The sequence below is a fragment of the Narcine bancroftii genome, chromosome 4 (genome assembly GCF_036971445.1).
Source record: "Narcine bancroftii isolate sNarBan1 chromosome 4, sNarBan1.hap1, whole genome shotgun sequence".
Lineage (NCBI taxonomy): Eukaryota > Metazoa > Chordata > Chondrichthyes > Torpediniformes > Narcinidae > Narcine > Narcine bancroftii.
In genome coordinates, this window is record NC_091472.1 from 231,885,691 (window position 1) to 231,910,613 (window position 24,923).

The 24,923-nt window shown below is 38.9% G+C and overlaps 1 long non-coding RNA gene across 2 annotated transcripts in view; it reads right to left on the reverse strand.

Moving 5' to 3' along the window:
* Nucleotides 1-24,923, reverse strand: part of LOC138761708 (uncharacterized) — a 164,655-nt gene that overhangs the window by 111,869 nt on the left and 27,863 nt on the right. For both annotated transcript variants that reach the window (XR_011356443.1, XR_011356442.1), the window contains exon 2: nucleotides 1,603-1,665. This is a non-coding gene — a long non-coding RNA (uncharacterized lncRNA). The remainder of the gene's footprint in view (nucleotides 1-1,602; nucleotides 1,666-24,923) is intronic.

Here is a 24,923-nt window from a genome sequence, read left to right on the forward strand (position 1 = left end):
TTGTTACCCCAGTGCTTTTTAAAAATGTTCAATGGATGTGTCTGAAACCTTTTGTGGAATAGTAAGGTGTATAGAGTCTCCATAGAAAAATTGACGGGAATATAAATTTGGGGGGAATAAAACTATCAGATTAAAAAAGCATACTATTGCCATCCTAGGTGAGGTTTGTTGCCTCATTTTTTTAGGGAGGAGGCCCCCCCTTCTTGGGCACAAATTGGGTTACATGCAGTAGGGTAAAAGATAGCAGGAGAAATTATACACAAATTGAATGCCAAATTAGTTTAAAAAAAAAAGATAACCCCATAATAAAACATGTGTGCCAGATGTGGCAAAGAATGAATCGATGTATTGGATTGAGGGTGGGGTTATCTCCTAAATGCCCTTGACCCAGAACAATTTAATACCCATGACTCTGGGCAAAAGATCCTGGACACCTGGTGCCAGAAGGAGATCAGGTGTATCGAGGATTGTTACTATCAAGGGTACCTCATGTCATTCAAGTAGTTGAGGACTAAATATCGAAAAGAACTTTCTTCTGCTTTCTGCAATTAAGATCTTTCCCAAGGGACAAACTTGGACCAACAATGACTCTGCCTGACTGTAGTGACAAGGAGACTTGAATTCAAACAGGGATTGTGTGTAAATTTATCTCTAGGATGTATTCTATAATCCAAAGTTAAGGCCTGAAGATGGGATTACATTATTCAAGGGAAAGATGGGAGTCAGACTTGGGCATAACAATTGATGAACGATGGTGGGAAGATTTGTGTTTGAATAGCCTGATGGGAACTGTTAATGCCAGACACATGCTGGTGCAATATAAGTTCTTGCATCAGTTATTGCTCACACTGACAAAATTGCACAAGTCAAAGCCAAAAATTTCAGGAATGTCCTTTAGGTGCAGTGTGGAGATAGAAACCTTTGCCCACTCCACCTGGTTGAGTACAAGGATGAGATCCTTCTGGGAAGACCTGGGGGACACTCTGAAAAAATGACAAAGGTGGATTTTTGACAAGATTCTAGGGGACATTGGGAAAATACAGTTTAGACTATCCAAACACCAAATTCAGTTTGTGAAGGTCACCTTGTCAGTAGCCAGGAAGTGTATAGAAGTTACATGGAACCCCGACTCCCATCTAAATATCACTCAATGGAATATGGAAATAAGGTGTTGCAATCCCCTAGAGAAAGTCACCTCCAATTTATGGAAAAGACATTCGTTGAAGTGTGGTAACTGTATATGAGGCACAGATATAATTCACACCCCCTTCCATGAATAAGAGAAAAGAAACAATCCATCCCACCAGATAAAGAATTAAGAGTATAAAATGAGAAATGGAGTGCAGACAATGTGTGTTTTATTTAACACCCGAGGCCCTCTATCTTTGAGGAGGATCTTTGTCTTGGTTGGTATTTAGATGGTGTCAATATGTTTGCATTTTTGTATTTTAAATTTTAGACTTTGTGTTAATTACAGGATAGGGAGGGGAGGGTGTAAGGAGGAAATAAGGACACTCTAAATCATATTATGTGGAAAGAGAATGTAATATTTTCTTTATTAGATTTGCAAAATCAAAAATAAAATATTTCAAAAAAAAATACTTGCCTAAAGAATTCGTGGAAAGTCAGGGATCTTTGATCGAACAAGATGTTTAACGTAAATATCTAAAAAAATGAGTGTTTGGTAAGTTAAATTTTGAATAAAAAGATCTTTAAAACATTTAATACGTAATCTATGCCAGTCCTTAAAACAGTATCTAGTAAAGAAAGTTTTAAAAAAAAGATTTTTTTAGATGTAATGGCAAGAGAAAAATTGTGAAATCAAAAAAACTTACTAAATTGTGCCTATATTCTCAAAATATGTCTCATTATCAGTCAGTTTATATAAAGAGGATACAAAAAGACCTTAGAATTGCCAACATAGATGTGCTTTTAGTAAAATTCAGTTCCATTTCTACCCATGAAGAGCAGTCAATTAATTCATTGAAATATAACAAAAGAAGCAAATTACATATATTGACCACCCAATAATTAAAACCCAAATTTGGAAATGCCAATCCACCATTCTTTTTAGCTTTTTGAAGATGAGCTTTATTTAAACCAGGATGTTTTCCTTGCCATACATAAGAAGACATAAGTGAATCAAGATTATCAAAAAAGGATTTGGGGATAAAAATTGGTATTGATTGGAAGAGATACAACAATTTAGATTAAATGTTTATTTCAATAGAATTAATATGTCCAATCATGAAAATAGATAAAGATGGCTATCTCAATAACAGTAATTTAACCTGATTAAATGATACAGAAATTTTTTTCTTAAAAAAGGTGTTTATAACTCCTAGTAATTATAATACCAAGATAGGTAAATTGATTTTTCATAATTTTAAAAGAGAAATTAGAATATTTTGATATAGAACCATTTAAAGATAATAGTTCATTTTTATGCAGATTCAATTTATACCCAGAGAACTGACTAATATGAGAAAATAAAGCTGATATGCTTCATAAAGAAACATCTGGTTTGGATATAAAAAGGAAAAGATCATATGCATATAAGGAAACCTTATATTCGATGCCATTCCTATGTATGCCTATGAAATCACTACTTTCATGAAGAGCAATTGCTCGAGGTTCTTACCAAGTCAAAAAGTAATGGATTTAAAGGACAGCCTTGACAAGTACCCTGTTAAAGATTAAAAGGTTTGAATTCCTGTGAATTAGTAAAATTGAGGCAGGACATAAATAAATTTAATGAAACATGGTCCCAAATTAAATTTTTCCAATAAATAACCCCATTCCACCCAATCAAAAGCCTTCTCTGCTCCTAAAGAACGAACACATTCAAGGGCAGAAGTAGAAGGTAAATATAAAATATTCAATAAGTGGTGTATATTAAAATAAGAATATTGATTTTTAATAAAACCAGTTTGATCTTCAGAAATAATTAATAGAAGATATTATCCACTCTATGGGCCAATATTTTGGATAAAATCTTCATATCTATGTGAGGTAACAAAATAGGCCTATAAGCAGCACATTCAGAAGGATCTTTCCTTTTTTCAAAATAAGAGAGATATAAGCTTCATTAAAAGATAATGGAAGATTCCCATGTTTAATTGAATCATTAAATAGAGTACTTAAATGAGGCACAAGCAATTTGGAAAAATATTTATGAAATTCAATGGATATCCATCAGGTCCTGGAGAATTACCAGAATGTAAAGAGGAAATTGCAAAAGTATTTTCTCTTGAGAAATAAGTACCTCCAGACTTGTATGTTTATTCTGAGAAAGCATATGCAAATTAAGGCAGTCCAGAAAATCCAACATCAAGGTACAATCTTTATTAGATTCAGAAGTATATAATCTGGAATAGAATTCTCTAAAGGTATCACTTATTTTAATATGGTCAGCAACCTCCATACCATCTCCCATCCAAATCATATTAATTTATCTTTTAGCAGCCATTCATTTACTTTTACAATTTTAAATGTACATTTTTTTTACCTATTATTTCATTTTTATTCATTTAAATTTTTTAATTTATTTTCCTCGATTTTTTTGACATTAACTTGAGGTTTCTGGTTGCTTAAATCCCAGATATCAGGGGTTTTGCTATATGTACAAAGCTCAATCAATTAGCTGTTAGATCTAGTAATAAGAGAGAAAAAAACAAGCAGATAAGTAAAAATAGGAAAATATCTGAGCAATAATTGATCATAACATACTGCATTTTATAATTATGAAGGGAAGATCACAATGAAAGATTCAAAAAAATATTTTTTTGAGGGACCTAAAATTAAACTTGGGCAACAATAATAACAGGAAAAAAGAGTAACAAGGGGAAACATTAAATATTTTGTGCAGAGTGCTAATCGGAAAGAATCAGGGGACTATATAAGGGTGTAAGGGGATAATTGATCATGAGGGAAGAGGTGCACATTAAGAAAGGAGAGCAGAAGAGTGCAGGCTAAGAAAAAAAGAAAAAAGTTTCAAAAGAAGACAAAAATCAATCGGACAAAGACCACCTTTTAAATTTTCAGTGATCACAAACAAAATGAAATATTTTACAGACTCAACAGTGAAAAGAGAAAGTTGAGTCTGGAAAAGACCTTTATGGTATTGTCAGGAAAATACCACTGGAATTTTCATCTTAGTTACATAACTTACTTTAGAAATTTTAGATCATTATTTTGCTTCAGTATTACAAAGCAGAGAAATATGACATTTGATATGTATTTAAAATATAAAGAATATATTAACTCGACTAATCAAACTCAAAGTTGATAAGGTACCACATCCAGATGGATTCCATTCATACATTTTAAAATAATCTAGGATGAGAGCCAACAGAGTCATAACAACACACATGTAGTAATTCATGAGAGAGAAATGTAATGTCAAAGGACCACTGGAAAACAAAGGTAATATCTATAATTAAGAAGCATGATTGAACATGGCCAGTGAATTTTATACTACCAGTTAGCGCCATTAATAATAAAAAACACAGAAATGCTGGAGGAACTTAGCGGATCTTCTAGTGTCCAAGGGGGGTAAAGATATATTTCCAAAGTTTCAGGCCTGAGCCCTTCCTCAAGTGTGCCATTGATAGAACCACTACTGTTTACAATTTCCATTGGCATGGTAGACTTCAAGATCAGAAAGATCATTTCAAAATTTGTGAACAACTCCAAACTGGGGACAGAAACTAATTGGCAAATTATGTTCAAATTAGATAAAATAAGGCAGTATATTTTAATATGAAGATAAGGGAGATTTTTTTTATTAAGAAGGTGGTAGCCTGAGAATAAAGGAACAAAGGGATCTTGAGGCATGAACATATCAATCATTTAACAATGTGCCAGAGGTTAGTCAGGTGTCAGAAAAGCAAACCAAGCATGGGGTTTCTTTCAACAGAAAAAGATTGAGTAGTAGGGCAGGTCCATCAAATCTATTAAACTTTATTCAAATGACATAAAGTACGTCACAATGTTTTCCTCATTAAATAGGAAAGTCTTCAGATGCTATGATTGTAGTGCAATACATAAAAGTGCTGGAGAAACCCAGCAGGTCACACAGCATCTATAGGAAGCCACATTTACAGCCTGAGCCTTTTGTCAATATATAAGCAAAAAGCAGGCAGACACCTGAATAAAAAGATGGGGGAGGAAGGATAGGAGGGAAGAATGGCTGGGAAGGAGCACAGATCATCAAGCAAGAGGTCGCAGGTGGATTTTAGTGGGAGGGGAAAAGAGAAGGAAGTTGAAAAGTGATGGGGAGGAGCTAGCTCTGAATGGAGACGGAAGGGGGTGAAAAGTTTGAGAAAAAGAGAGAAAGAGTGAGAGAGTTCTAAAGGAACTGGAGAAGCTGATGTTAATGCCGTCTAGTTGGAAAATGCCCAGACAGAATATGAAGTGTTGTACCTCTAGTTTGCAGGTAGCATCAGTTTTGCAGTGCATGAGGCCATGGTCAGACATGTCAGTGTGGGAATGGGGTGTGTAATTAAAATGGTAGACCATTGGGAGGTCCATTTTATAAAATGGATAGAGAACTACTGGCAAGGATACATTGAAGATTTACATGGATAACACCAGAAATGTGAATGCATACACATCAGGAAAGGATGAATAGATTAGAGTTCTCTCTTTCAAGAAAGTAATGATGAGGAGTCATCCTATGCAGGAGAATGTTGATAGAGTGAATAGAGTGACAATACATCAATACAGCCTGTGTTTCATTTCATGCTGCATTACATCCTGGTTTGAGAATTTGACTACCCAGGAACTCAGAAGCCAGGTCCACTACAGGCTTCTGCCTCCCATCAACTGAATATATCTATGTGATGCAGTGCCTAAAGAGTGCATCTAACATCACAATTGCAGCAATTAAAAGCAACCCACTGGGTTGGCTGGCAGCCAGACCCAAAGTCCCTGTTGTAATGAGGCAGGGAAAAAGTCCAGATATGTGGTCGGGGGTTGGGGAATGAGGACACAGACAGTACTGCACACATCCTCTCCCCTATGTACTCGATCCCTTACAGGTTAGACTAGTGAAAACATGGTCCCAGAGACACCATGAATTCACTCTGCTAGCCTGTGTGAATGGGAATACAGAGGAAGGCTGGGGAGACACATGCAGCAATACCCATGGCCTTTGCAGGTCTGACGAGACCCAGGAATATTCAACCAAAGAGTTGATAGGGCTGAGGGAATTGCTACAGACAATTTTCAGGGGTGTCACTGGCCATATGGCTGCTCCGACTCTGGGTCGAGAGTAGCATCAATGTAAACCTGTCCAGAGTTGTTGAAGTATTTTATGTTTTAAATGTGTTGTCATATATTGAGTTTAATAAGGGAAAACTGAGAGATGAAAATGGGAAAAAAAGGGGTGGTGGTGGTGGTAAGGAAGCGGAAATGAGGTGTAATCAGGGTATGAGATGGCCATGTTGAATTATATGACTATAAACATTAATGGAATACATAACCAAATTAAATGGAAGAAGCTATTAAATTTACTGAAAAAAGAAAAAATAGACATAGCATTTGTGCAGGAATCACATCTAACTGAAGTGGAACATAATAAATTAAAGAGAGACTGCGTAGGGCACATAGCAGCAGCATCATATAATTCAAAAGCTAGAGGTATAGCTATATTAATTAATTAAAATGCACCAATTAAAATAGAGGAGGAAATAATAGATCCAGCAGGGAGGTATGTAATGAAAAAGTGTCAGATAGATTCAGAAATTTGGAATTTGCTCAATATATATCCACCTAATGAAGAGGATCAAAAGTTTATGCAAGATATTTTTTTGAAGATTGTAGATACGCAAGGGAATATATTGATAGGAAGGATTTTAACCTTAATTTGGATCCAATGTTGGATAAAACTGGACAAAAGACTAGCATAAAGAATAAAGTGGCCAAATTTATGGTTAAATAAATGCAGGAAATGAAACTTATGGATATATGGAGGAGGCAGCACCAAAGGGAGGAGGAATACTCATATTATTTGAGTAGGCATAAAACATACTCAAGGATTGATATGCTTTTGTTGTCGACCCATATTCAAGGGAGAGTTAGGAAAACTGAATATAAAGTGAGATTGCTATCTGATCATTCACCCCTGTTATTAGCAATAGAACTGGAGGACCTCCCACCAAGAACATATAGATGGAGGTTAAACTCCATGCTTCTTAAAAGGCAGGAATTTAGAGAGTTTATTGAATGCCAAATTAAAACGTACTTTGAAATATATATGGAATCAGTGAAAGACAAATTTATTTTATGGGATGCAATGAAAGTCTTCATTAGAGGGCAGATAATAAGTTATGTAACTCAGTTGAAAAAGGACTACAATCGGGAAATAGAACAGTTGGAAAGGGAGATAGTAAGTACAGAAAAGGAACTAGCAACAAGGGATGATATAACAAAAAGAAGAGAATTGGCAGACAAAAAATATAAAATACGAAACATTACAAACATATAAGTTGGAGAAGAACATTTATTATCTGCCCTCTAATGAAAGCTTTCATTGCAAAAAACACACAAAATATTAGCCTGGCAACTTAAAACAGAACAAGCTAAAAGAACTGTATTGGCATCAAGGAAAAAGGACAAACAAATTGCATACAACTCAATCAAAATTAATGAAAACTTTAAGGAATTTTATGAACAATTATACAAAACTGAGATTGAGGGAAAAGATGCTAAAATAGAAAAGTTTTTAGCTAAAATTGAACTGCCAAAATTGCAAGAAGAGGAACAAAACAAACTAATAAAACCATTTGAAATAGTGGAAGTATAGGATATATTTAAAAAGCAGCCAAACAATAAAACACCTGGAGAGGATGGATTTCCAATAGAATTCTATAAAACATTTAAAGAGTTATTAATTCCTCCTCTCCTGGAAGTAATGAACCAGATAGAAGAAACACAAAACTTGCCAGATTCATGTAAGACAGCAATAATTACAGTAATACCAAAGACGGGGAAGGATCCACTAACACCAGCATCATATAGACCAATATCTCTACTTAATTCAGATTATAAGATAATAGCAAAATTATTAGCAAACAGATTGGCCGACTGTGTACCAAAAATAGTAAAACAAGGTCAAACTGGATTTATTAAGAAAAGACAAACAGCGGATAATGTCTGTAAATTTATTAATCTAATTTGGTCGAGCGAGCGTACAGGAGAGTGTGTAGGGGTTAATTGGTAAAAGGCCAATAAATAAGAGGGACAGCGAGCGGCCTAGCGAGTGAGTGGCCCAGTGAAGGAGTGGGACTTCCAGGCTTTGGCTCATCAGGCTTTGGCGAAAGCAGGCAGAGAGAAAGCTAAGATAGTCTTTATTACTACTTCATTGGGGTAAGGAATGAGTGTTGTCGGGAGTGCCAGATGTGGGAGGTCCTGGAGTCTTCCAGACTCCCAGATGTCCATATCTGCACTAGGTGTGTCGAGCTGCAGATTCTCAGGGACCGTGTTAGGGAACTAGAGCTGCAGCTCGATGACCTCAGGCTGGTTAGAGAAACAGAGGAAGTCATAGACAGGAGTTACAGCCAGGTGGTCACGCCAGGGCCACGGGAGGATGAAAGGTGGGTAACTGTTAGGAGAGGGACAAAAAAACGTAAGGTGCCAGAGAGGAGCCCTGTGAATGTAACCCTCAGCAATAAGTACGCCTCTTTGAGCACTGTTGAGGGGGACATCAAGGTTGGGGGGAGCGACAGTGGCTGTGCCTCTGGCACGAGGTCGGCCCCTGTAGCTCAGAAAGGGAGGGAAAGGAAGAGGAGGGCAATTGTGGTAGGAGACTCCATAGTTAAGAGGACAGATAGGGGATTCTGCGGACGCAGCAAGGAGAACCGGATGGTGGTCTGCCTCCCTGGTGCCAGGGTCCGGGATGTTGCTGCTCGTGTCCCGGATATCCTAAAGTGGGAGGGACAGGAGCCAGAGGTCGTGGTACATGTAGGTACCAATGACATAGGGAGAAATAGAGAAGAGGTCCTAAAAAGTGAGTACAGGCAGTTAGGTAGGGAGTTAAAAAGAAGGACCGCAAAGGGGGTAATCTCTGGATTACTCCCTGTGCCACGTGACAGTGTGAATAGAAATAGAATGAGGTGGAGGATTAACACGTGGCTGAAGGGGTGGAGTAAGGGGCAAGGTTTTAAGTTTCTGGATAACTGGGACCTTTTTTGGGGGAGATGTGACCTGTACAGTAAAGACGGGTTACACTTAAATCCCAGGGGGACCAGAATCCTGGCAGAGGTATTTGCTAGGGCTACTCAGGATCCTTTAAACTAGAATGTTTGGGGGGAGGGAACAAAATAGTACAGAGCAGTAAGGAGAAGGTTAGAATGCAAACAAAGAAACTTTGTAGTAAGTATTTGAATATGGATGGGCAGGTGATAGAGAAGGGAAATGCTCTGGAAGAAGATGAAGGGCAATTGGCAGGAAAAGTAAATAATGTTGTTATTAAAGATGAGGGAAAACAGGGATCAAAAATTGGGAAATCTCTGAAATTCATATATTTTAATGCCAGGAGTATTGTAAAAAAGGTGGATGAGCTGAAGGTGTGGATTGATACTTGGAAGTATGATGTGGTAGCGATTAGTGAGACATGGTTGCAGGAGGGATGTGATTGGCAAATGAATATCCCTGGGTTTCGTTGTTTTAGGTGTGATAGAGTCGGAGGGGCAAGAGGAGGTGGGGTTGCATTGCTTGTCAGGGAAAATATTACAGCGGTGCCTAGGAAGGATAGATTAGAGGGCACATCCACGGAGGCTATTTGGGTGGAACTGAGGAGTAGGAAAGGAGAGGATACACTTATAGGGGTGTATTATAGACCACCCGGAGGGGACCGAGACCTAGAGGAGCAAATCTGTAGGGAGATAGTAGATATTTGTGATAAGCACAGGGTTGTAATTATGGGAGATTTTAATTTTCCACATATAGATTGGGAAACACATTCTGTGAAAGGACTGGATGGGTTAGAGTTTGTGAAATGTGTGCAAGATAGTTTTTTACAACAATATGTAGAGGTGCCAACCAGAGAAGGAGCAGTGTTAGATCTACTGTTGGCAAATGGGACGGGTCAAGTGACGGAGGTTAGTGTTGGCGAGCACTTCGGGTGCAGTGATCATAATGCCATCAGCTTCAATGTCATTATGGAAAGAGAGAAGTCAGGGCCAAGGGTTGAGGTTTTTGATTGGGGAAAAGCTAGATTTGAGGAGATGCGAAAGGACTTGCAGGGTGTGCATTGGGACAATTTGTTTTATGGGCAGGATGTAGACTTCCAGTCTTTTAAAGATCAGATTTTGAGAGTGCAAAAGCTTTATGTTCCTGTTAGGTTAAAAGGAGGGGCAAAAGGTTTGAGAGAGCCGTGGTTTTCAAGGAATATTGGAAAATTGGTTCGAAGAAAAAGGGAGGCGTACATTAGATATAAGAAGCATGAAGTTAAGGAGATGTTTGAAAGATACATTGAATGTAAGAGGAATCTTAAGAGAGTTATTAGGAAAGCTAAAAGAAGGTACGAGGAAACTATGGCAAGCAGGGTGAAAACTAATCCAAAAGAGTTCTACAAATATGTTAATGGTAAAAGGAAAGCTAGAGACAAAATTGGTCCCTTAGAAAATCAGAGCGGAAAACTGTGTGTGGAGCCTAGAGAAATGGGGGAGATATTGAACAGTTTCTTTTCTTCGGTATTCACTAAGGAGAAGGATATTGGGAGATGTGAGATAAAAAAAGCAAATTGGGTAAATATGGGGAATATAGAGATTACAAAAGATGTAGTTTTAGGGCTTTTGAAGAATATAAAGGTGGATAAGTCTCCGGGACCAGACGGGATCTTCCCCAGGACATTGAGAGAAGTGAAGGAGGAAATAGCAGAGGCTCTGGCGGTAATTTTCCAAATGTCATTAGATATGGGGATAGTGCCGGAGGATTGACGCATTGCGCATGTGGTTCCGTTATTTAAAAAGGGTTCAAGGAGGAAGCCTGGCAACTATCGGCCTGTAAGTTTGACATCTGTGGTAGGTAAATTAATGGAGAAAATTCTTAGAGATAGTACTTATAAACATCTGGATAGACAGGGTCTGATCAGGAGCTCTCAACATGGATTTCTGGGAGGAAGGTCATGTTTGACCAATCCGATTGAATTTTTTGAAGAGGTGACTAGGAATGTGGATGAGGGTAGCGCAGTGGATGTTGTCTATATGGACTTCAGTAAGGCCTTCGATAAGGTACCACATGGAAGGTTAGTTAGGAAGGTGCAGTCTTTAGGTATAAATTTTGAGATAGTCAAATGGATTGAACATTGGCTGAAAGGGAGAGGCCAGAGAGTGGTAGTGGATAATTGTCTGTCAGGTTGGAGGCCAGTGACCAGTGGTGTACCTCAAGGATCTGTGTTGGGCCCATTGTTGTTCGTTATATACATTAATGATCTAGATGATGGGGTGGTGAATTGGATTAGTAAATATGCAGACGATACTAAGATAGGTGGAATAGTGGATAATGAAGAAGGTTTTCAAGGATTGCAGAGGGATTTGGGCTGCTTAGAAAAGTGGGCTGAAAAATGGCAGATGGAATTTAATCCTGATAAGTGTGAGGTGCTTCATTTTGGTAAGAAGAATCAGAACAGGACATACGTGGTAAATGGGAGAGCATTGATGAATACAGAAGAGCAGAAAGATTTAGGAGTAACGGTACATCGTTCCCTGAAGGTAGAAACTCACGAGAATAGGGTGGTGAAGAAGGCTTTTAGTATGCTGGCCTTTATCAATCATTGCATGGAATATAGGAGTTGGAAGGTGATGTTGAGATTGTATAAGACGTTGGTGCGGCCTAATTTGGAGTTCTGTGTGCAGTTCTGGCCGCCTAATTATAGGAAGGATATAAACAGAGTGGAGAGAGTGCAGAGAAGGTTTACCAGAATGTTACCTGGGTTTAAGCATCTAGAGTATAGGGAGAGATTGGACAGATTAGGTCTTTATTCTTTGGAGCGTAGAAGGTTGAGAGGGGATTTGATAGATGTATTTAAGATTATGAAAGGGATAGACAGAGTGGATGTGGATAGACTATTTCCGTTAAGAGGAGGAAAGATTAAAACAAGAGGACATGAGTTAAGAATTAAGGGGCAGAGGTTTAGAAATAACATTTTCAAATTATCTTCCGATTTCCAGGTTGACATAATACATTTTTTTGCTACGGCTAGAGCTATCTTAACAAATCTATTTTTTGTGCACCATCCAAATCAATTCCAAATTCTTTGTTTTTTATGTTACTTAGGAGGAAGATCTCTGGATTTTTTGGTATATTGTTTTCTGTAATTTTATTTAATATCTGGTTTAGATCTTCCCAAAATTTTTCTACTTTCTCACATGTCCAGATTGCATGAATTGTTGTTCCCATTTCTTTTTTTACATCGAAAACATCTATCAGATACTGTTGGGTCCCATTTATTTAACTTTTGAGGTGTAATGTATAGCCTGTGTATCCAGTTATATTGTATCATACGTAACCTCGTATTTATTGTATTTCTCATCGTTCCAGAACATAACTTCTCCCATGTTTCCTTTTTTATCTTTATATTTAAATCTTGTTCCCATTTTTGTTTAGTTTTGTTTCCTCATTCTCCTTTTCTTGCAGTTTAATATACATATTTGTTATAAATCTTTTGATTATCATTGTATCTGTAATCACATATTCAAGGTTACTTGCCTCTGGCAAACTCAAACTGCTTCCTAATTTATCCTTCAAGTAGGATCTCAATTGGTAATATGCTAGCGCTGTATCTTGAGTTATATTGTACTTATCTTTCATTTGTTCAAAGGATAAGAATCTATTTCCTGAAAAACAATTTTCTATTCTTTTAATCCCTTTTTTTTCCCATTCTCTAAAGGAAAGGTTATCTATTGTAAAAGGGAGTAACTTGTTTTGCGTCAATATTAGTTTTGGTAATTGATAATTTGTTTTATTTCTTTCTACATGAATCTTCTTCCAAATATTGAGGAGATGATGTAATACTGGAGAACTTCTATGTTGTACCAATTTTTCATCCCATTTATATAATATATGTTCAGGTATCTTTTCCCCTATTTTATCTAATTCTAATCTCGTCCAACTGGCTTTTCCCTTGTTTGATAAAAATCTGATAGGTATCTTAATTGTGTGGCTCTATAATAATTTTTAAAGTTTGGCAGTTGTAAGCCTCCTTGTTTATGCCATTCTGTTAATTTATCTAGTGCTATCCTCGGTTTCCCCCCTCTCCATAAAAAATTCCTTATTATTTTCTTTAACTCCTTGAAGAATTTCTCTGTCAGTTGTATTGGCAATGCCTGAAATAAGTATAATATCCTTGGAAAAATGTTCATTTTAATACAGTTTATCCTTCCTATTAGTGTTAGTGGTAAATCTTTCCAATGCTCTAAATCGTCCTGTAATTTTTTCATTAGTGGATAATAATTGAGTTAAAATAAATTTATTTTGTTCCTCTATTTGTAGTTTTGGTAGTTCAATTTTAGTCAGAAATTCATCTATTTTCCCTTTTTTCCCTTCGTTTTCAGTTCAGTATAATTTTTCATAGAATTCTCTAAAGTTTTCCTTAATTTCTTTTGGATTATATGTAATTTGTTTGTCTTTTTACCTTGATGCCAATACCATTTTCTTAGCTTGTTCTGTCTTAAGCTGCCATGCTAGGATTTTGTGCGTTTTTTCACCTAGTTCATAATATTTCTGTTTTGTCTTCATTATATTCTTCTCCACCTTATATGTTTGTAGTGTTTCATATTTTATTTTTTTATCCGCCAATTCTCTTCTTTTAGTAATATCTTCCTTCATTACTAATTCTTTTTCTATATTTACTATTTCCCTTTCCAACTGCTCTGTTTCCTGATTATAGTCCTTCTTCATCTTGGTTACATAACTTATTATTTGCCCTCTAATGAATGCTTTCATTGCATCCCATAGTATAAACTTATCTTCTACTGATTCTGTATTTATTTCAAAATACATTTTAATTTGTTTTTCAATAAATTCTCTAAAATCCTGCCTTTTAAGCAACATGGGGTTTAATCTCCATCTATACATTCTTGGAGGGATGTCCTCTAACTTTACTGTCAATATTAAGGGTGAATGGTCCGATAGTATTCTAGCTTTATATTCTGTTTTTTTTACTCTATCTTGCATACGAGCTGATAACAAAAATAGGTCTATTCTTGAGTATGTTTTATGTCTTGCCGAGTAATATGAATATTCCTTTTCCTTTGGGTGTTGTTTCCTCCATATATCCAAAAGTTGCATTTCTTCCATCGATTTAATTATAAATTTGGTTACTTTGTTCTTTCTGTTAATTTTTTTCCCAGTTTTTTCCATATTTGAATCCAAATTCAGGTTGAAATCCCCTCCTATTAATATGTTCCCTTGCGTATCTGCTATCTTCAAAAAGATATCTTGCATGAACTTTTGATCTTCTTCGTTAGGTGAATATACATTGAGTAGATTCCAAAACTCCGAATATATCTGACATTTTATCATTACATATCTCCCTGCTGGATCTATTATTTCCTCTTCTATTTTAAATGGCACATTTTTACTAATTAATATAGCTACTCCTCTTGCTTTTGAATTATACGATGCTGCTGTTACGTGTCCTACCCAATCTCTCTTTAATTTCTTATGTTCCAATTCAGTTAAATGTGTTTCTTGCACAAATGCTATATCAATTTTTTCTTTTTTCAGTAAATTTAGCAGTTTCTTCCTTTTAATTTGGTTATGTATTCCATTAATATTTAAAGTCATATAGTTCAACGTAGCCATTTTATACTTTGTTTATCTTCCCTTTCCGTTTCTCCATCATTACTTTTCCTTCTTATCCATTTCTGTTTTCTTGTTTTGAATCCTTTATAAGACAACATTCCTAAAACATCAAACATTTTCCTTATTCTCCTATTTAAAACTTCTTTAGCCCCAATCCCCCCTTCCCCTCCTGAGTTGTCCTTTACCCCTTGTCGGACAACCACATCTCCCCTCTCCATTTGGATTTGCGAATTCATTCGCAAGCATCAGCTGATTTTGCAGTGACCGTAATACCCCCCCACCCAGCCCCCCCTGAAAAGATTTCGCTTTTCATATGTGACAAAGGTCACTCCTTTAATTCCCTCCTTATTCCCTCTATTCCTTTTCCTTCTCTTATTAATTCTTGTCTATACTATCTATATTTCCCTCTAAATACGGATACATTCATGTATGCACATTATACATATACACACATATACCTCTTTACCCACATACATATAAATCGTGGTCATTTTTACTCTTATTACATGTCTTCATCTCTCTGTTTGTTTTGTAGTTGTTCTGCAAATTTCCTTGCTTCCTCTGGATCCGAGAATAGTTTTTTTTTCCATAAGATCGTTTTCGATGTTTTGAACTCTTTCCTCCTCTTCAGGAGCTCAAAACTTATGTCTTTTTAGTTTGCAGTCTTTTGTACTCTCGTTACACGTCTTCATCTCTCAGTCTATTTTGTAATTGTTCTGCAAATTTTCGTGCTTCCTCTGGATCCAAGAATAGTCTGTTTTGTTGTCCTGGAATAAATATTTTCAATACCGCTGGATGCTTTAGTATAAATTTATACCCTTTCTTCCATAAAATCGCCTTTGCTGTCTTGAACTCCTTTCTCTTCTTCAGGAGTTCAAAACTTATATCTGGATAAATGAAGATTTTTTGCCCTTTGTACTCCAGTGGCTTATTGTCCTCTCTTACTTTTTCCATTGTTTTCTCCAGTACCTTTTCTCTTGTAGTATATCTTAGGAATTTTACTAAAACAGATCTTGGCTTTTGTTGTGATTGTGGTTTAAAGGCCAATGCTCTATGTGCCCTTTCTATTTCCATTTCTTGCTGTAGTTCTGGACATCCTAGGATCCTAGGGATCCAATCTTTTATAAACTCTCTCATATTCTTGCCTTCTTCATCTTCCTTAAGGCCCACTATCTTTATGTTATTTCTTCTGTTATAATTTTCCATTATATCTATTTTCTGAGCTAACAGTTCTTGTGTCTCTAACTTTTTTATTAGATTCCTCTAATTTCTCTTTTAAGTCCTCTACCTCCATTTCTACTGCTGCTTCTCGTTCTTGCACCTTGTCCATTCTTTTTCCCATTTCTGATAAGGTCATATCTATTTTATTCATTTTCTCTTCTGTATTGTTTATTCTTCTTCTTAAATCATCAAATTCCTGCGCTTGCCATTCTTTAAATGACTCCATGTATTCTTTAATAAGAGAAAGTAAATCCTTTATCTTGCCTTTCCCTTCTTCTTCTATTTCACTGTACTCTTCCTCTTCCTCTTCTTCTTCCTCTGGGTTGGCCATCTGTTGTTTCTTTGTTGCCCTTTTCTATTCTTCTTTCTTGTTTTCATTGTCTTCTGTGTTTTCTTCTTGCTGCAGGTGTTCTGCAGCTGTCGTTGCCGGCTGTGGAGATCGACTCCCCAGCTGGTCACCCCTCCCGTCAGTGTGTTTTTTTTCATGCGCGGTTGCGCACTTTTACTCGGCTCAGCGAGCCATTTTTGTAGTCCATATTCTATCGACCTGAGGGAGCGGGTTTCTCTCTCCACCGTGGGCCTCTTCGAACAGGTAAGGCATTTTCCTTCATCTTCCGTTGTCTTCTCTTCCTCTCTTCTTACCGTTGGTTTCGACTTTTCTTTTTTCGTCGCCATCTTCTTTCCACCTTTATATTTACTTTACTTTGATTTTTATTTCTGTGCCTTTGTGTTTTGCTTTGTTTTTTCTGACTTTTCTGGAGAGGGCTGGAGTTCACCGTCCGGCCACTACTCCATCACGTGACTCCTCCGTTTAGAGGTAACATGAGGGGGAACTTCTTTACTCAGAGAGTGGTAGCCGTGTGGAATGAGCTTCCGGGAGAAATAGTGGCGGCGGAGTCAATTGTATTATTTAAGAAAAGGTTGGACAGGTATATGGATGAGAAGAAGATGGAGGGTTATGGGCATTGTGCAGGGAGGTGGGACTAGAGAGGGGTGTTTGGTTCGGTGTGGACTAGAAGGGCCTAATGGCCTGTTTCCGTGCTGTAATTGTTATGTTATTTATGTTATGTTAATTCATGCAGTTCAAGGAAATAAGAACCCAACAGTGGCTGTCGCTTTAGATGCAGAAAAAGCCTTTGACAGAGTAGAATTGAATTATTTATTCAAATATTACAGAGGTTCAATCTACCAGAAAAATATATTAATTGGATTAAAGCATTATTTCATGGACCATTGGCGAAGGTAACAGTAAATGGATATGTATCGGACCAATTTAAATTAAGTAGGTCAACTAGGCAGGGATGTCCATTATCTCCCTCACTGTTCACTTTAGCAATAGTACCCTTGGCAGAACTGATAAGAACAGAAAATAAAATAAAAGGGATTAAAAATAAAGGAGAAGGAGTATAAAATCAGTTTATTCGCAGATGACATCATAGTATACTTAACAGAATCAGAAATATCAATAGAAGAACTACATAAGAAATTGAAGGAATATGTAGAAATATCGGGGTACAAGATCAATGCAAATAAAAGTGAAGTGATGCCAATGAGTAATGCGGATTATACAGAATTTAAAAAAGAATCACCATTTAAACGGCAAACAAGCAATCTGATACCTAGGCATTAGGTTAGATAACAATAATTGTACAAATTAAATTATCAGCCACTAATAAAGAAATTGCAGGAAGACTTAGAACATTGGAAAGAATTACCGCTAACATTGATAGGGAGGTTAAATTGCATTAAAATTAATGTCTTCCCAAGGATACAATACTTATTTCAATCGTTACCAATTCCCTTAACAGAGAAATTCTTTAATGAACTAAAGAAAATAATAAGGAGATTTTTACGGAAAGGGGGGGGAAATCGAGGATAGCGATAGATAAGTTAACAAAGAGGTAGAACCAAGATGGTTTGCAGTTACCAAACTTTAAAAATTATTATAGAGCAGCACAATTAAGGTATTTATCAGATTTTTATCAGACAAGGGAAAAACCAGATTGGACTAAGATAGAGCTGGATAAAATAGGGGAGCAGGTACCGGAACATATACTTTATAAGTGGGATTAAAAGCTGGTATGATATAAAAGCTCACCAGTATTGCATCATTTACTCAATATATGGAAGAAGATTCACTTAGAAAGGAAAAAAACAAATTACCAAATACCAAAATTATTATTGATGCAAAATCAGCTAATCCCTTTAACAATAGATAACCTTCCCTTTAGAGAATGGGAGAGAAAAGGAATTAAAAGAATAGAAAATTGTTTTTTGGGAAATAATTTATGAACATTTGAAGAAATGAAGTACAAATATGGAATAACTCATGGTACAACGTTTGCATACCATCAACTGAAAGCCTACTTAAAGGATAAATTGGGAAACAGACTGAGATTTCCAGAAGGAAGCAGCTTTGAATATGTGAATACAGACACAATGATAATTAAAAGATTTATAACGAACAGGTACATCAAACTGCAAGATAAGGAAAATGATGAAATAAGCTATAAACCCAAACAAAAGTAGGAAAAAGATTTAAACATAAAGATAAAAAATGAAACATGGGGAAAAGTTATGTTCTTGAACTATGAAGAATATAATAAACACAAGGTTACACATGATCCAGTATAATTGGTTGCACAGGCTATATATCATGCCCCAAAAGTTTAAAAAAATGGCATCCAACATTATCAGATAGATGTTTTCACTGTAAGAAGGAAACGGGAACAGTAGATGCAATTTGGGTATGTGAGAAAGTGAATAAGTTTTGGGAAGATCTAAATCAGGTATTAAATAAAATCACAAAAAACAACATACCAAAAAATCCAGAGATCTTTCTTCTAAGTAATATAAGAAGTAAAGAATTAGGCCTCAAACTGGATGAAGCGCAAAAAGATTTATTATGATAGCCTTAGCTGTAGCAAAAAAATGTATAATGTCAACTTGGAAATCAGAAGAGAGCCTGAGAATACAGTAATGGTACATGGAAATGAATAAATGTATTCCATTGGAAAAAATAACATATAATTTAAAAAATAAAGTCACATTATTTCAACAAATTTGGGAACCGTACATGGAACATAACAGAGAGGGCTTGCCTCGGATCTCCACTCCCTAAAATGATAAGAAGTCAAAATGACTTGATCCAGTGTGTAAAAGTAGATGACACATTTTTCTTGTTTATTTTTCATTGTGTGATGATGTTGTTTAATGGTTTTATTGTATTGTATATGTTGAATGTTCATTGGTTTTGGAAGGGGGTGAGAAGTGGGGGAGGGAAGGTGGGGGGGGGGAAAAGGGGAGAAAATGCCAATGTGTATATCTAAGAGGGAAATGTTTGAATGTATTTTGGTTGATATGGTTCACAGTGTGAAAAAATAAAAAAATATTTTAAAAAATGTAAGCCTGTCCAATTGGGAATCAGGCATCCTGGGTGTGCTGACCACACTGTCCTTGATCAGTCCACGGCGGGAAAGACAGTCAAGTAAACCATCCACCTGCTGGATGACTGAAACATGTAGAGTGGGTGGCCCTGCCCAGCTCCAGAAGGCAGAGTCAAAGACAGAATAGGGCATCCTGTATGACCCACAAGGGCTTATACATGTCACTGTTGCGGCCGGGGTAGATCAGGATCAGATCAATGGAATATTCACTTCAGCCCTGCCTGCCATTCGCTCCTTCCCCCTCTGAGATTGAGTCCCTGCGATCAGAGATTAAAGCCCTGCGAGAGGAAATGGCCCAGATGCAATGGCAGCAGAGGTCGATCATGGAGTGGTGAATTTCTGCTCCGCTGCCATAGGTGTGTGACCAGGAAAATTTATTCTGCAGCTGTTTCCCAGCTGGGAGACCCAAGTCCCTATATCCCTGAGTACACTGAGGAAAGACAAATATACAGAGGTGAATGGTATAATGAGCACCAGGGCTGAGCACACCATTATCCCTGGCAACCTCGCCACATGGTTAGACCTCTAGGTTGCCATCAAGGGCTTAGGTGTGGTTTCACTATCACGACCACAGAAGTTACCCTCTGAGTGGCCATCGGCACCAAGCCATCCCAAACGCTACCCGTTCTGTTCACTGCATCCCCAGAGTGCATCCAGGGATGAATATGCTCAATGGTCAGTCTTTACGGACTACCAAAGGGAAATTCACCATTGGGATGTCCTGCACTAGCATACGAGTCAGGTCAGCCAATTAGAAGCTGGTAGTCAAGCACCCAGCAATATTGGGAATCAAGGGGCACAAAGGAGATCAGGGAGAGGATAGTTGCCTTGCTGGAGGAGGGAGTCATATGATCTGCTTTATCCCTGTACAAAAGCCCAGCGTGGCCCATACACAAGAAAGACAGCAGGTGGCAAATGATTGTTGATTACAGGCAGTTAAACAAATATGCACCCACCCCTACTCACTGCTGCAGTCACTGATGTGGTGAACTTAGTTGAAGAAGTATGGAGCCAGGACAGGAAGCACTGGTATGAAGTGGTAGACCTGGTGAATACATTGGTCTCCAACCCCCTTAGTCCTGAGTCACAGGACCAGTTTGAGTTCACCTGGGCGGGGGTGCCAATACACATTCTGCCGTCTTCCCCAAGGTTATATCCATAGCTCCATGCTGTGCCATGGGTTAATATCCAGGGATTTGCAAGTCATAAAACTCAACTCTAATGTGTCCCTTGCCCATTACATCAATGACGTGTTGCTCCAAGGGCACTCAGAGGAGACAGTGGCTCAAGCACTGATCGTGGTAGTTATTTCACTGCAGATAAGGGAGTGGACCATCAACTCCAACAAAGTACAGGGTCCTAGCCAGGCAATCCTCTTCCAATGGCACTCAGGCCAGAGGGACATCCCCAGCACCATGAAAAAAAAATCTCAACGTGGCGATCTCCATCACAAAGCGAGAGACAGAGCAGTTTGTAGGTCTATGGGAAACTGGCCCTAATATATCCCACAAATGACCATGGTGCCATGGTTCTTCTTTAGTATTTCCTGACAAAAGGCAGTGTTTCAGTGGAGTCCTGACCAGCAGCTGGCATTCAAGGCAGCTTAGAAAGCGATGGAACGGGCTGTCCTGGTGGCCGCTCTGACAGAGTTGAGTGCCATTTGAGCTGCAGGTTTCTGCCACAATGCTGCAGCTAAGTGGAGTGGGGCTGCCAAATCCCACTTGGGTTCTGGACCAGGACCTTCCCGAGGTGGCCACCCACAACATTCAATTTGAGAGGCAGCAGCTGGCATGCTACTAAGCACTTCTTGCCACCGAGCTCCAGACTGCAATGGTGCCTGTAATACTGCAGCCACACCTCCCCATTACATGCTGATGGCACCCACGAGGGCTGTGCCCAACAGTCCTCCATCATAAAGTGGAAATGGTAAATCATGTACCCCGCTGAGGTAGGCCCCAAGGGATTGAGCTGCCTCCACAACAGGTCATGTTCCTGTCCAATAGCGACTGTCCCGAGCATCACGTTCCCACTGTTGACCCTGCTCATGTACAATGGGGAAAACCATTCAATTAGCTGACCCGAGAGGATTATCCAATAGGTCGGACAGGAAACTGCTCTGAACAAAGGAATTTCCATGTGCTTGCTCCTGGAGGGTCATCTCCATGACAATCAAGGTAAGATCACTCATAGGTGAGGCAACCTTAAAATTGGCTCTCATGAGGACATTACCTCATTTGGGCATACATGTGCCAGCCCCTCCAGCCGGCTGTAGTATAAATCCCACCACGTGGGGAAGCTCTTTCCTTTTCCCCTGGGAAAGGACCCTAGTTCCACTCTAGGTTGCCAGCTGTGGGCAACGCTGGAGAGCAAATTATAAGGTGTGTGTCAGTACAGGTTGGGGAGCTATTGTGGTGCAAACCTGAAGAGGACTGTTGTGCCTTATTCATTATTATCAGTGTAATTACATTCTGTAGTTACTACTAATGAGCGGAGATGACAAGTACTGTTTGTTTTGCCCTCGCACTTAGCTATGAGAACTGCGATTAGTAGCGACCCATTGGGAGTAGCGAGTATTGGTAGTTTAGCTATGTCCACGTGTATGAATTGTGTGTCGCTTTTTTGTCTGCGTATCTGAGTGTGATCCCTGCTGCGACTTCCCCCATCCCCCCATGTGTAAATAAAGATTTCTGTTTGTAATTAAACTGTGTCCATACTCATCCTTCTTGGACCTTCCGAACTTGCTCTCCACGTACCACCTTTCTATATTCACATCCAAGTCACATACTTATCACATACACTAAGTTCTTAGCACTAATTCCTGCAGTAAATTGTGGTCCATTGACTTCCAATTGGAAAAGCATCTTTCCACCACAAGCATTTGTTGCCTTAACCACTAACCATAGGACAATACTCATTGAAGGATTAATACAGTCAATTTAATAAGATTATAATCATATACATCCAAATTCCTAATTTGTTTTAATCCAGCGACTTCCCACATAAAGTGACATGATTTGATTATCTGCTATTGAAAGGGAATAAAGTACCCAAAAAAAGCTGAAGGTGGATAAAGAATTGGTTTTGTTATTTATTTTTTAAGGTGTTGGGGGATAGGGCTAAATTATATTCTCCAGGTTCTTCTGTCGATTTTAAATTGTTTTTCTGACTTGGATTCACAAACATATCATAACTTGACAGAAGATAAAGGAAAAGGAACAAGAGTTTTGAAGAGGAATTAAATTAAATCTACAAGGTATTACATGTTAAAAGATAGGTGTGGCAAAGGTTCTGCGCATGATGCAAAAAAAGCTCAATATGAAAAAGAATGGAATCTAGGAGTGACTGCTAATTGCTAAGTAACATCGGCAACATAAATCAAAATCACTATTGGTATATTAGTGTCAGTAGTTCAAAGGGAGATATTATTCTGAAACTGCTTCAAAATGGAAAGGAGACGTTGCAGCAATGCAGAGGGTTCAGTTAAGGGCAATGAGGCCTTTCACTAATATCAAAGGAGTGGCCTTCAAGAAATAATTTGACAAATTCAGGATTTTAAAGTTAAAATCAACACCAAGCCAAGATGTGGGCATACAAATGAAAACTAGTGAATGGATAATTCAAAACCGACTTAGTCCACTTTCCACAACTCAGGAACCACCTCTCAGTGAAGGCGTATGTCGATAATGAAATTCGCCACCACTTTTATCATCTATCTGAAGAATAGAGCGTTCAAAGATGAACACTCCTCCGTGGCAATCGGGCCGGTGGTCCAGGCAGCGAGCGCAACCAAAAGCCAACAGACTGCGCAGTGACGCTGGCCCCAGCAAGTGAACTGGCAGATGAACAGCTAGGGTAGCATAAAGGCCAGCGACCCCAAAATGTCACTGGCCTTGCTGCACAGCTAACGCACAGGGACAGCATGTGGGGAAGAAGGAATGTACCTTTTGTTATGTGGGCCATTGCATCAGTAAAGGGGGGAAACGGCAGGAACATGAACCATATAAAAGTCAGGCTTGAACCCCCAATAAAGCAGGGCTATACCCGCTTACACTCGTGTGTGTCTTTCTTCACATAACGCGCGGCTACAATTGGTGACACCAACAGTTTAAATCCAATGATGAGTGAACAGGCAGCAGTCCACACAGTCGCACTCAAGCTGCCGACCTCCTGGACGAATCAACCACGTGAGTGGTTTGTCCAGGCTGAGGCACAGTTTCAGAAATGCTGGCCCTCCTTGGAAAGCATGAGCCCTGCATCATGTTTGAACAGGCATTCTTGGAGCAACTGCCTGAGGATGTCCAACTGCTCCTGGCAGGCGTTGGCTTCAGCGGCCCTCAGAAAGTTGCAGCATGAGCAGACGTTCTGTGGAAACAGAAAAGAGAGTGATTGGCATCCGTGGGGCTCATCACCAAACCCCGCAGCCAGACCCGCCCAGAAGGAACAGTAGCACCACAGAGGAAGTGATCCCAATGACCAGTGGTGTTTCAACCTCCAGAGATGGGGTTCCAAAGCCCGTGAGTGCAGACCTCCATGCCGGGACAGGACATCAGAGGCAGGCAAGCGGACCCCACGCTGAGGGCTGCTAACATCAGCACAATCAGGACCTATGGCACACGTAAGGTCTAAATGCAGGTGGGAGGCAGCTTCTTCTTATGGGTGTTCATGCTGGCCACAGTGGAGCAGTCACTCCTTAGGGCAGACTTCCTGCATGCCCACAGCCTGCTCGTGGACCTCAAGGGTCGGAGACTGGTCCATGCAAAGACATTCCAGACCTTCCACCTCAAGGATGCTAAGTTTCCAGCACCCCACCTGCACTCCATGCAGCAATCCACGGACGAGTATGCCAAGGTCCTGGCTGAGTTCACAGCAGTGCTCACCCCCAATTCACCACGGTAATGCCCCAGCACAGAGTACAACATCACATCCTCACTTAAGGCCCACCACTCCACGGATCACCGCAATGTCTTCCTCCAAGCTTGAAATAGTATGGCGGTCAGTCAGCCCATGGGGCTTCTCCCCTGCAAATGGTGCCCAAAGTCACTGGGGTTTGGAGACCGTGTGACAACTAATGTTGTCTCAATGAACCACAACACCAGATTAATACCCTGTGCCACACATCCAGGACTTTGTGGCTAACATGCACGGGGAAAAGATCTCCAAAGTGGACCTCGTGAGAGAATATCATCAGATCTCGGTCCTCCCAGATGATATCCTCAAGACCACCATCATCAACCCATTCGGCTTGTTTGAATTCCTGTGCATGCATTCCTACACATGTCATTAAAGAACGCCACACAGACATTCCAGCGGCTAATGGGCGCGGTGGCTAAGACCTAGCTGGCACCTTCATCTACTATGGGCGAACAGGGACAAACAAGAACACTTGGTGCACCTCCGCAACCTCTACACACGGCTGAGCGAATTTGTACTGATGATTATCCCAGT